Source organism: Monodelphis domestica, chromosome 1 (assembly GCF_027887165.1).
Source record: "Monodelphis domestica isolate mMonDom1 chromosome 1, mMonDom1.pri, whole genome shotgun sequence".
Classification (NCBI taxonomy): domain Eukaryota; kingdom Metazoa; phylum Chordata; class Mammalia; order Didelphimorphia; family Didelphidae; genus Monodelphis; species Monodelphis domestica.
The window spans coordinates 702,445,185-702,458,281 of record NC_077227.1 but is presented as its reverse complement, the minus strand read 5'-3'; positions in this window follow the sequence as shown (position 1 = coordinate 702,458,281).

Here is a 13,097-nt window from a genome sequence, read left to right as displayed (position 1 = left end):
CTTTCTTTCTTTCTTTTTCTAAAAATTTTAGTAGGAAAAAATACCCTCATTACCCCTAGTTTATATCTCCTAACACACACCCGAAGATACAATCACTTACAAGCAGAAACACACATATTATAAATATACACTTGTGCATGCAACTCCATGCAAATGTGTATGCATGTGCATATATGCACACACATGCACACACACATATACCCTTTCCTGAGTTTGCATTGCTTCTTTGTATGCTTAGACACCTCTTTGACTCAAAACATAGACTCAGAGGCTCTCAGACATGGAAGGTATTTCTGAGGGCATCTAGTTGAACTCATTCCTGAAGAATGAACACTGTCTGCAACATTCTTGACAAATGGCCATTCAGTCTTCACTTGAAAACCTCCAGGGTTAGGGAGTTCACTACCTTAAAGGCAGCCCTTTCCATTTTTGAAAAATCCTTATTGTTAGTAAGGTTTTCCTTAGTTGGAACCCAAGTCTTCCTCCTTTTATTATTTATCTTTCTACCCTGTGATTCCAATCAGAATGAGTCTAACATTCCTCCCAATTGCTAACTTTGAAATATGTAAAAGCCAAGATCATATCTCCTCTAAGTTTTTCTTCTTCAGGTTAAATATTTCTAGTTTCTTCCCATGACTTTAAGGCCAGCAACCTCGTTTTCTTCCTTTGGATGGACTCCAGACGATTAATAGTCTTTCTAAAATGTGACATCATTAACTTGACACAGTATTTCAAAAATGATATGGCCAGGGCAGAGGATAATCAATCAAGTAGCCCAAAGCATTGATTAAGTGATCATTATGTGCCAGGCACTGTGCTAAGCAATGGGAATACAAATATAAAATGTAAATGTAAATGTAAAACAAACAAAACATCTCCACTTTCAAGTGATTTATATACTCTTGAGGAAGAGACAAAGTACACATTTAATGTATATAGGATAGATTCAAAGCATATATAATACCTGCTAACATTTATATGGCACTTACTATGTGCATTTTACAAATATTATTTCATTTGTTCCTCATAAGGGCCACGGTAAATAGGTACTATTATTATCTCTGCTGTATAGATGAGGAGACATGCAAACAGAGGTTAGGTGACTTAGCTCAGGTCACACAGAGAGTAAGTGTTTGAGGCCAGATTCGAATTGAGGTCTTCCCACTCTAGGCTGGTGTGCTATTCACTTAGCTATACTTACAAGATAGTTTAAAAAGATAGTCAGGGCATTAGCCTTTGGGAGTGGCCAGGAAAAGTAATATTTGAGAGGTGATGTGAAGGAACTTAGGGATTCTATGAAGTGAAGGGGAATGTAGAAGCCATTCAAGGAAGCCAAGATGGGAGATGGAGAGATGAGTGTGAAGGACGGAGGTCTATTTGGTTTGATTGTAGAGAATGAGAAGGAGGGTAATGTATAATTGGGCCAGAAAGATAGATTGAAACCAGGTTGTGATGGGCTTGAAATTCCAAATTGAAACAATAGGGAGCTATTCAAGTTTATTGAGTATGAGAGTGATATTGTTAGACATGCAGGGAAGGAAAATCCCCGGAAGTTTTGTGTTGAGTGCGTTGAAGAGGAGAAATACTGGATGAAGAGTGGTTGGTTAGGAGGCTACTGCTATAGTACAAGTCATAAGTTGGTGGTCGTGTGGCTAGCGAGAACATGATATAAGAGCAACGTTGGTAAGGTAGAAATAGCAGGATCTGGCAAATGATTGGATGTATTTGGTGAGGAAGAGTGGAGTATTTGATATAATACAGAAATTATGAATCAGAGATTAGATAGTGGTACTTTTCATAAACTAGGGAAGAGAGTATTAGAATTTTTTTTTGTGTGTGTGTGTGTAGGGGGAAGGACACTCCATACCATGTCAGATTAAAGCTGCATATTGTTTTTTAGTTATTTTTCAATTGTGTCCAACTCATCATGACCCCATTTGAAGTTTTCTTGGCAGACATGGTGGAGTGGTTTGCCATTTCCTTCTTCAGCTCATTTTACAGATGAGGAAACTGAGGCAAAATAGGTTAAGTGACTTGTTCATAGTCATACAACTAGTAAGTGCATGAGACCAGGTTTGAACTCATAAAGATGAGTCTTCCTCACTTCAGGCCTGGCACTCCATTCATTGTACCACCTAATTGAATATTGGTACTTAAAATCCAGTGGAAGGTCTGGAAAGTCCTTCAGTGTTGTGTGTTGTGAGTAAAAATCATTGCTTTTTATTTAGTTACCATACAAACCAAAATAATGAGAATTTTAAACAGATGGCATCATTAGTGGATATGAAGAGTTGGAAGGTCCATGTTGCTAGTTGAAGCAGTGATTTGAATTACTCTTTGGAAAGGGAGAGGCAGGGTCGGGGAGGGTTAGGGGCGAGGGGATAACAGTCAGCAGATGCTCACCTTCCCAAGGAAAGCCTTTGGGAAGGGACACAGGAAGGAAGAAAGGGCCAGAAGATGTGTCAACTCCAACTTCCTTTTCTTTGGCAGCTTCCTGGAAATTGATGCCTTTTGACTAGAGGCTGACCAGGCTACAGGAAGTTAAAATCAAGGAGAGGGCTCTCAAAGGTATTTCACTCTGTGCTGGGATTCAAGACAAAACATGTTCAGATAAGCAGTAGCCCCATCAGTCACTGTCCATAGGGGCTTTAATGGGAGATTCTGGTAGGCTGTGATATAACCATAGAGGTTGCTGGGAATGAGAATTTGTTACCTTTTTTTTGTTTGTTTATTTTGTATCTATAAAAATAGGGGAACTTTAGTGAAGCCAGCTGGTCTGTTTCAAAGACTTGCAAGAGCCAACTTGATTCTTGCTAAAGGGATTTTGGCTGATAATTTGATTGGAGAAGAAATATGTGTGAAGAAAAGAATACTGGACAAGAAATTAGGACACATAGGTTCTCCTCATGCCTCTATCACTAATTAGCTATGTGACCTTATTTAACTTCTTGCTTTTTATTCAGATAAAGAATTATTTTCTAAGATCTTTTCCATCTCTGTCAAAAAACCTTAAACTCACAAGATTGAAAAAGAAGGGTTTTTATTTTTGTTTTTGGCCTAGATTTATTATTTTATTGGTGTGGTCAATGGCTTATGGAATTCCCAATACAGAAAATTTCTCTACCAACACAAGTGGAAACTCAGTCAATCAGTAAGCATTTATTTAATACCTGTTTAATGCCAGGCACTGTGCTAGGCAGTGAGAATACAGAGGAAAAGAATGAAATAATCTTTGATCTTAAAGAGCTTACTTTCTATTAAGGGAGAGAACATGTACATATATGAGAATATACCAAATAAATACAATTATTGATTGGTAATTTATAGTCTTCGGAAGGTGTTGAAGTCACTGAGAGGTAAGTGACTTGTTTTAGTCACACACGTATGTGTCAGAAGTTGGACCTAAATCTAAGTCTTTCTGATTCCAAAGCTGGATTTGATCTCAGGAAGACCCTCTAAGCCCAGTACTCTATACATTGTGCCACCAGGCTGCTCATAAAATGACATATAACAGAATTATAAAAGAAACTCATTGAATCAAAATAGTTTTCAAAATATTAAAAGAAAGTTCATGGACCCCAGTTTGAGAACTTCTGTGGAAAGAACCCTGCATTTAGGGTTGGAGAACGAGTTTGACTTTCCCTTCCTATGGTTGTTGTCCCATGCTTGGCATCCATTCACCAAGGGCCTACACGTTACCAAGGTTTGGCACTGATCATGTTTCAAAACTCCAACAACACTTCAGTTAGTACCTCACTAAATCAGGCTCCACATTAAACACTAGATTAGAGCTGTTTGGTCACGGGATTTACAAGTCTTTTCCCGAATGGCTAAAATAGATCCTCTACTTCCCTAGGACATATAATACAGCTGTCGTATATTGCCTGAGTCAATGAGTGAGTGTGGGCAGGCAGGGAAAGGGCCTGGCGTGGCGACAAGGAAGGAGCTAGAAGAGACTGAGCCATTCATTCTAATGCCCTTTTCCCAAATCTGCCCAATTTGTCCTCATCATTAAGCCTAAATGAGCAATGGGGGACCTCTTGCTTCTGAGGAAACTGAGGCATGAGTGATTTGCTGGGGATGAGCATACACAAATGGCTCAAGGATTCATCAGAGTGTTCATGAAATTCTGAGGAATTCTTTGGCTTAGTGAACCTAGGAAAAAACATAATATTTCCATGTCCTGAGCACCGAGCAGTCTGCCTGGCAAGTCCACATACCCTATGGACCTGCCAAATTTCTCCTACCCAAGTCATGTTTTCTCCCCTGCTCTCTTTGATGTAAGGCAAGAACACACAATTGTGTTGTAAACAGAAGTGCCAGTTTTTCTTTAGTTGGGTCTTTGGGCTCCTAAGAAAAAAATTTTTAAAGGGAAAAAAAACAACATACGTGTGTGTGTGTGTATGTGTGTGTGTGTGTGTGTGTGTGTGTGTGTAGGGGTCGGGGTGAGAAGGAAATGGTTGGGACTTTGCCAAAGTAACCAGCTCACTTCCAAGATGTGTCTGTCAGTAAGTGCACTCTGGAATTTCCTCTGGATGTACTGGTAGGTTCAGTTTTTCCATAAAGCCCAGCCTTCTGCAAGAGGAAGGAACACACTATGTAAAGGGTACTGACAAGGATATTGGTCCCTCCAAATACTGGGCCCCTTGGTAAAGGGGCTACTCATTAGTATCATCCCAACTACTCCACTCCCCAATTGGTTAGCCAACAAATGGGAATAGGATGGTGCTGAGACTTTAAATATCCTAGTTGGATAGATTGCCTTGGTGGAAGGCTAAAGGAGGTCTGGAGTCCTGCACCCCTCCTCCACTGAACTCAATGGCAAAATTTCTTTCCCAGGAATTCTTTAAACACCATTGTGTTTATGTCAAATTTGGCCTTGTTCTGCCCTAAGTCATTTAAAAAAAAAAGTGAATTGGCCTCTCACCTCCCATGAATGAGGCCTCCAACCCTGCTGCTCATTGTTGAGGTCAGGAGTTTAAGGTCATTCCTGGTGGATAGCTACATTTGCCACCCTTCTAAGGCATTCAGCCTAAATCTTACCCTTCAACAGAGAAGGAAGTGGGGGGATTTTTTACCAAGGGAGAATTGGATGCTGCCTCAGACCTGTTAATATGTAAGGGAAGTTTCCACTTTGACACCATTCTGGCTTGGGAAATGGACCTTCTGCTCTCCTATGAATCCAATTATACTATAGGCTTTTTTTTTTTTTAACAGTTGTGCTTAAGTAAGAATTCTGGAATGGAAGACAGAGGTCATACAAGATGATAAATCTAGAGTTTGGAGGGACCTTGAGAGCTATCTAATCGACTAGCCTCATTTCATAGATAAAACAGTTGAGGCCTAAGATAGGTTAATTGACTTTCCCAAGGTTATATGGGCAAAAGTGATAGAGCCAGGATTTGAATCTAGGTCTTCTGAATCCAAATCTAACATTTTTTTCTCCTGGATTATATTGTTTTTCCAGGTTCTGGGTCTGTTTCTGCCTTCTCCATAGCTTTGGAGAAGCCATTTTCCCTGTGTGGGCCTCAGATTCTTCATCTGTAAAATGAGAAGGTGAGATGATCTCCAAGATTCCCTCCAGCTCTAGAAAATTAACTTGCAACCCTAGAATGTAACTCCTCTAAGATTACTTAATGGCTATTCCCAGGATGCTAGTACTTCAGTGGTAGCTCTAATGTAATAAAAATAATTATGGTAGCTCACATTCACATACTACTTTATCATTTAGAAGGACTCCACATTCATCACATATGAGCCCCAGAATAACATTTTGAGGAAGGTAGTCCAAGTATCATTTTTTAAAAGAAGTTTTATTTTTGTCTTTTATATAACAAGCATTTCTCCCTAATCCTCATGGAACCTTTTCTTGTTAAAAAAATCTAGTCAAGCAAAGCCAACTAGAGGCAGCAACTCTGATATGTACACTGTATTCCAGGGCCATTGTCCTAAACTCTGAATGGAGAAGAAGAGGGTGTCCATCCTTATCAGTTTTCTGAGACCCAGATTGTTCACTGTAATTCAGCAGAACATTTCATTGGCAGCTCGGTGGTAGAGTGGAGACAGTGCAGAATCTGGGGTCAGGAAAACCTGAATTCAAATCCAGCCTGAGATGCTTAGTAACTGTGTGACTGGGTCAGTCACTTAACTTGGCCTTAGTTGCTTTATCTGTAAAATGATCTGGAAAAGGAAATGGAAAACTACTCCAGTATCTGTGCCAAAAAACCCCAAATGCCATCACAAAGAGTTGAACATGACTGAAGTGACTGAACACCACCATCAGTTTCATAGTACTTTGGTTTTTGAGTATTTACTGCTTAATGTTGCTATTGTTGTGAGAAGAAGCCTGGTGTACTAGGTGGGGAAATAAGATGGGCTTGTGTTCAAGTGTCTCCTCTGGCATAGATTGTCGGTGGGACCCTGGGCCAGTGAGCGCTTCTCAGGGCTCCTGGAAAGTCTCCAAGACTATACATTTGAGACAAGAGTCTAACTTGCATTGGGAGAGGGAATCTATTCCACCAATGAAATTCCAGGTCCAGGTCCTTTTTCTTTTGTTTACCTGGTCATAGCCATTAGTCATTGGTATATTCCTCTTTTTCACTGGAAAGGATGAAGCTGAGACTTAGAGAGATTTAAACAATTTCCCCAAAGCCAGTAAGGCCTCTGCTCTCTGATTCCAGATGTAGTATTTCTTCTCTATGCAGTGTGAGTAATAGAGACGGGCCAATTCATCCTCTTAGACCACTAGGGAGCCTATTGAGTAGGTACTAGTCACCTTCCATTAAGAAGGGCTGGCTCTAGAATTTCCCTGGAGCCCCAAATTCCTTTACTACTACAGTGTGGCTTAAGGTAGCACTAAGACTTTTTGGGACATCCTATATGAAAAGGTGGAGAAGTTAGCCTTCAATGACCAATCACCCTGTTAACATGAGTGTGAATTGGGATTGCAGATTTAGAGTTGGAAGGCGTTTTATAGACTAATGGATCATAAGTTCACGGCTGGGAAGGACCTTTGAGATCAACTAATACAACCTCTCATTTTATAGATGTGCAAATAGGGACTTGGACAATGGAAACGGACTACCCAAAGGGATATAGTTAGTAGGTGGCAGATCTGGGATTCAAACCCAGTTAACATGCTTTCTGATAATTGGACCATCATGAACCTGGCAGGCAGTGAGGGTTTCCTTTTGGTCTGTTGTTCTCACTACTCTATCATCAATAATAATAATAATATCTAACACTTAAATGATGCTTTAAGACTTGCAAAACACTGTACAAATATTTCATTTGATCCTTAAGACAACTTGGAGGTGGGTGTTTTTATTATACCTATTTCACAGATGAAGAAACTGAGATAGATACAGGTCAAGTGACTTTACTTATTATTTGAACTTTATCCTATTTATAGTTTTTTATTTTTGCATGAGGTTTCCTTCTCCAAACTGGAGACTACAAAATTATTTTTGACTCTTCCTTTGCTCCCTTCCCCCAAATCTATTCAGTCATCAAATTTCCAATGTCATGAAAGCAAGTTGTAGAATGAGAAATATAGGATTTGGGTCATGAAAGAAGGGCATGTATCTTTTAGAAAATGACTGCTATAGAATATATTAGAATGGATCATTTATCTGGCAGTCAAATCCTGGCCAGAGAGAAGAAATATTCTCCTATTAGTAAAATGAATGAAGCTATAACTCAAGTTTTCCTTGATATCTGACATATTCTTCCTCCTTACTTTTACCTCTTGGAATTCATTTCAAAGTTCAGTGCAAACTCGATTGCCTACATGAGGCCTTTTCTCATACCCCTAGCTGTTAACATCAGTTCACCTACTCCATCTGCCAGAAATAACAAAAACTTAAAATAAATATGCTGATCTACAGAAGAAACCAAAGCAGATACAAATGTAGAAGATTCTTTAGCTCAAGGCAGTGAGGTTCTAATGACCATCACCAAAGATGTTTACCCTCCAAGACTTAGAAAACACTTTCTACCATGAATTGAGCAATAGTGTCTAACCCCAAATGATCCTTGGCCCTGAAGAGATAGTTATGAATGAATATTGGATGAATACTGTGTTTGGGTTAATGTTCAGTTATATAGGATATAGGTGGATCCAGGATTATATTCTAATGGGGATACAGTATAAAAACAGAAGAATAAGTTCAAAATAATTGAAAGAGAAAAATGATTCACAATTGAGTGGGTCAGTAACTGATTTTCTAGGAGGTAGAACTTATTGATTATTAGCCACAATTCCTGGATTCTTCTCAATGGCATTGACTTTTCTGGAACAGAGAAATGATCCACCTAATGGCTACCAAAAGAGGAAGCATCATCCTTTTCAGATTTCACTAAATGATATTAGATAAATAAAGGAAAAATCTCCTATTCTGAGGTCTTTTCCAGCTCCGATTCTCACTCTCTCTCTCTCTCTCTCTCTCTCTCTCTCTCTCTCTCTCTCTCTCTCTCTCTCTCTCTCTCTCTCTCTCTCTCTCTCTCTCTCTCTCTCTCTCTCTCTCTCTCTCTCTCTCTCTCTCTCTCTCTCTCTCTCTTTCTGCAATCTCTTCACCCACGGAGGGAGCAGCCAGTATGTTAAAAATCATGAATCTTCCAAATACATGCATGTACACACAGAGAGATATGATATATATATATATATATAATATATATATGTACTTAAGAAGTTGGGAGGTGATGATAATAATGGATGCCAATTTCAGAAGCAATATGGCTGGAGTGTGTAAAAATGGAGACTTGAATCCAGGACTTCAATCCCCAGAAGTCCTTGCTCCACTTCCCCAGAATGCTTTGTAGTCTCACTGAATTCTCACCTGGGCTGAGAGCAAATTATGATTTAAAGGGTCTTCGCAGTAGGCGGGTGCTCCTTCTCTTTCCTGTTGCCGCTTCCAAGCAGATGCGTCCCTTTTCATAATGTAGGTGAGGTTGTGTCTAGGCCTCTCTGGGCTAGACACATGTTTTCTTATTCTGTAATCTTCTTTAATCCTTAACCTTTAATAAAACCTCATAAAAATATAATATTCCTTGCAGAGAGAAACTAATTTCTACCTGCCTCAGTTTCCCCAAATTTTAATCTTTACAAGTGTTGGTAGAGTTTGTTAAGATTTGTTGGTATAAAGAATCTAAGAATTTTACAGTTTGAAGAGACATTAGAAATCAAGCCACAGAATTTAGAACTAGAAGAGATTTTCCAGTTTAATCTCCTAATTTTACAGCTGAGGAAACTGAGTCTTAATGAAGTAGCCTAAAGTCACAGTGGCTGCTTGTAGCAGGACTAGGATCTGAATTCTAGTCTTCTAAATTCCAAACCAGTGTTCTTTCTTACATTTTAAACCTCTATAGAAAGAGAAGAGGAGAACCTTAAATGCAATGTGGTTTGCCCAACGTTACACATTTAATTGTTTGCTGAGTTTGGCAGAGAACCTGACTCCATTGCACTGCTTTTTCTCCTGCCTCCCTTATCTCTTCCTTCCCTACCTTCTTCCGCCTGCCCTCCCAACTTGCCAAAGCAAGAAGAAGCCAATGGACAAGGATATGCAGCAATGTGATCAGGGTTGGAGATGGGTATCCTTCTAGTGTCTTTCTCTTCTTTCCACTTCAAGTCTTGAGTGTAGCTGTCTGAAACCGATGTTGCTGCTGCCACAGCCATGGGAGAGACACTTAACATCTGAGCTGTAGAACTTAGGAGGTGGAAGCCTCAGAATAATATTTATTACAAGCTCTTCAAATGCTTGGCTTCTACTGCTGACTAGTTGTTAATAAAGGCATCTGAAAGCCACAGTGTAGACCTAATCCAAGGAATTCCAATAAAACTGTTTAAAAGGAAAAGAAAAAAGGACCGACGCTGCTATATTTGAAGCAAAACTTACATTACTGCCATCAAAAGCAGACTGCCTGGTGTTTATTTGGGGTTGAAAAAAAAGCACATGACAGCTGACATCTCTGTCAGCTAAAGAGCTATTTACTGAATGACATTTTTGATTTGCACCTAAGACCCTGAAGAAATGAAAGCAAAAGCAGCCAATATGTCTCTTTTCTTCCTTTGTTGTTACTGATAGGTGAAGAGTCAAGTACTTAATAATAAAAACGTGGAGTCGGTCATCACAGTGAAACACTGAAAAATGTCAGCAAACAACTCGGATCTGCCGAAAGGTGCCTGCCTATTTTACAAGATTCAATGTTGGTAATTTTAACAGTAATTCTCTGGTCCCCGCAATGAGGTCAATGAAGGGAGTTTGATAGTGCATTCTTCCAGGGGAGGTGCAGGAGCCTTCTCAAAGCTATTTGTAGTAGGCATCAGAGGCACCATGAAGTAGTGGACAGAAGGATGGTTTTGGTGATTCATCTTTACCCAGAGAAAACTACTAATGGGATCTTGGGTCTAGAGCTCAAAGGGAATGCTGAGGCCACCTAGTTAACCTTATAGTTGAGCAGGAGAAGTGATTTACCCAAGTTCTACTCTTTTCTGACTCCTATTTCTAGGATGATTTTCCTTTTGCCAAGTGCTTTTCTCACAAGATCTCTGTAGATTAGGCAATACAGATAGGATTATACCCATTCTACAGATGGGGAAGCTAAGGCTCAAATTAGATAAAGAATCTTGTGTAAGGGCACATAAATAGCGAGTGTCAGAATCAGAATTAGAATTTAAGTCTGTATTTTTTGTTTGCTTGTTTGTTGGTTTTTCCCATGATAACATCACGTCTTTCTAAATGCTAACTTCCACAAAATGCCAGGAAAGAAGGTCTGAATTATAAAACGGGTTTGTTTTCTTCAGTGAAGTATGTAATGGAAGGGAGTTGATTGAAGAGTTTTTAAGTATAGAGTTTAACATTCATTTCAGATATTCCCTGTGGCTCAGCTCTTAGGACACATTCATTTATTACCTCATTCATTCATTCAATATTAAGTGCCTGCTATATTTCTGACACAGTGTTAGGCTCTGGAGACAGGAAGATAAAATGAAAATAGTCACAGCCTATCCTTAAGTTAAGGAACTTACCAAGGGAGGACACTACCTGTAAACAGGAGGAGATAAATACCTAGAAGGATACCTTACAGTACTAGAAGACTTTGAGCTAACTGCTTGTATGTATGAGCAGAATTCAATAACAGCCAATTCAAATTCAGTAAGCATTGGTTAAGTGGCTACTGTGTACACGGAGGGGTGTATATGGGTTTGTGGAGGAGGACCAGCACCTCTGGTATGAGGGTTTGCCAACCCCCTTTGAGGGCTGCTCATCTACTTATAGAAAGTCTCACCAGTGATTCCAAGAAGCTGTAGCATGTGAAGTGGCTTCACCCTGGTAAACCATCTCAGCAGATGGACTAAACCAGATTTTGGGTAACTGATGGGTCACACACTTGTTGGTGAGTCAGTGGGATGCCTAACGTGAAGACTGCGAAGACTTCCCTGGTGAATGGGCTACAGGTGAGAACAGACTGTTCCAGTGGCCACGAAGGGGGCAAAAGCTGGTACTGTGGAGAGCTTAGAGCTTGGTCAGACATGGAAGACACCAAGATCATCCATTGCATCCACCAGTCATCCTGACTTTTATCCTGCCACTGGACTCCGATGACTCTGGAAGACAGAGTGAGGCTGATGACTTTGTGCAACCCTTCCTCACTGAAATCCAGTTCATGGACCAGTCAAGACTTCACTCCATGATATCATCGGTCCTCTTATAAAACAAACAACAAGAGCAACAACTGTGAGCACAGTATTCTATTTAGCTTTGAAGGAGTTATAAAGTATTAGAGAGGGAACTTCCCAACCCCTGTTCTCAGGGTGCTTGTAGTCTAGATAAAATATTAATAGCTATAATCCACATATAAACCTATTATCCATTATATTATTATATGATAAAGTAAGAAAGGCCATTCCATAATAAAAAGAAACATTACAGGATTATTATTAAGTCAGAGAGGGAAGGTCCTTAAAGATAGGTGGCTCAGGGTAGGCTTCCTGTAAGAGGGGGCATTTGAGTTGGACTTTAAAGAATAGGGAGGTATTTATCAGGGGAGGTGGCATTGGGAAGATATTCTAGTCATATGAGACAGTTAAGAGAGATTTATAGATGAGAAAGCCTATTTTTTAAAAAACTCTAGAGCATTTGGAAGGGTTCAGTATAAGTTAGGGCTAGAAAGACATAGTGGAACTAAAACTAAGGGCTTAATCTTTTCGAGACTAGTTTGGTGATGCCTGTGTACTACTTAGAATAATATGCTGAAATGCATAAAATATATATAGGATCACAAAGGAAACAGATTATATTCAAATTGTTATTTTTCAGTTGTCTCAGAAGAGTCTGATTCTTTGTTACCCCATTTAGGGTTTTCTTGGCAAAGATACTGGAGTGGTTGGTCTTTTCTTTCTCCAACTCATTTTACAAATGAGGAAACTGAGGCAAACAAGGTTAAGTGACTTCCCTAGGGTCAGAGAGCCAGTAGGAGAGTCTTCCTGACTCCAGATCCTTCACTCTATCCACTGCACCAATATTCAAATAGTTAACCAAATGGATTTTTAAAAATGTCACAAACCTCATTTCAAAGGGAAGGGAATAAACAAATATTTATTAAGCACCCATTATGTGTTAGGTACTGTATTAGTTTACAAATATTTTCTCACTTGATCCTCACAATAACTCTTGGAGATTGGGGCTATTTTTTTCTCCATTCTAGAGCTGAAGAAATTGAGTCAGACAGAGGTTTGGTGATGTGATCTTGTAACTATTAAGTGTAAGAATTCAAAGTTGAACTCAGATCTTCTTGAATCCAGGTTTAGCCCAAACTGCTTCTTAAAATTTCTTAAGGGATGGATTCCTCACCAAGCTTCATGAAAAATTTCTTTCTAATTCTATTTCTTTATTCTATATTCTAATTCTTTCTAATTTTAAATTCTATAATAGAAAAATTTAAATAATAATAGCAATAATTTCCAGTTTGCAAGGCCTTTTACATAATAGCTAGGATTTATACAGCCTTAAGGTTTATAAAGCATACTACTCAGTTATCCTACTTAATCATCACCATAAACCATTGAGATAGGTGCTATTACTATCTCCATTTTATAA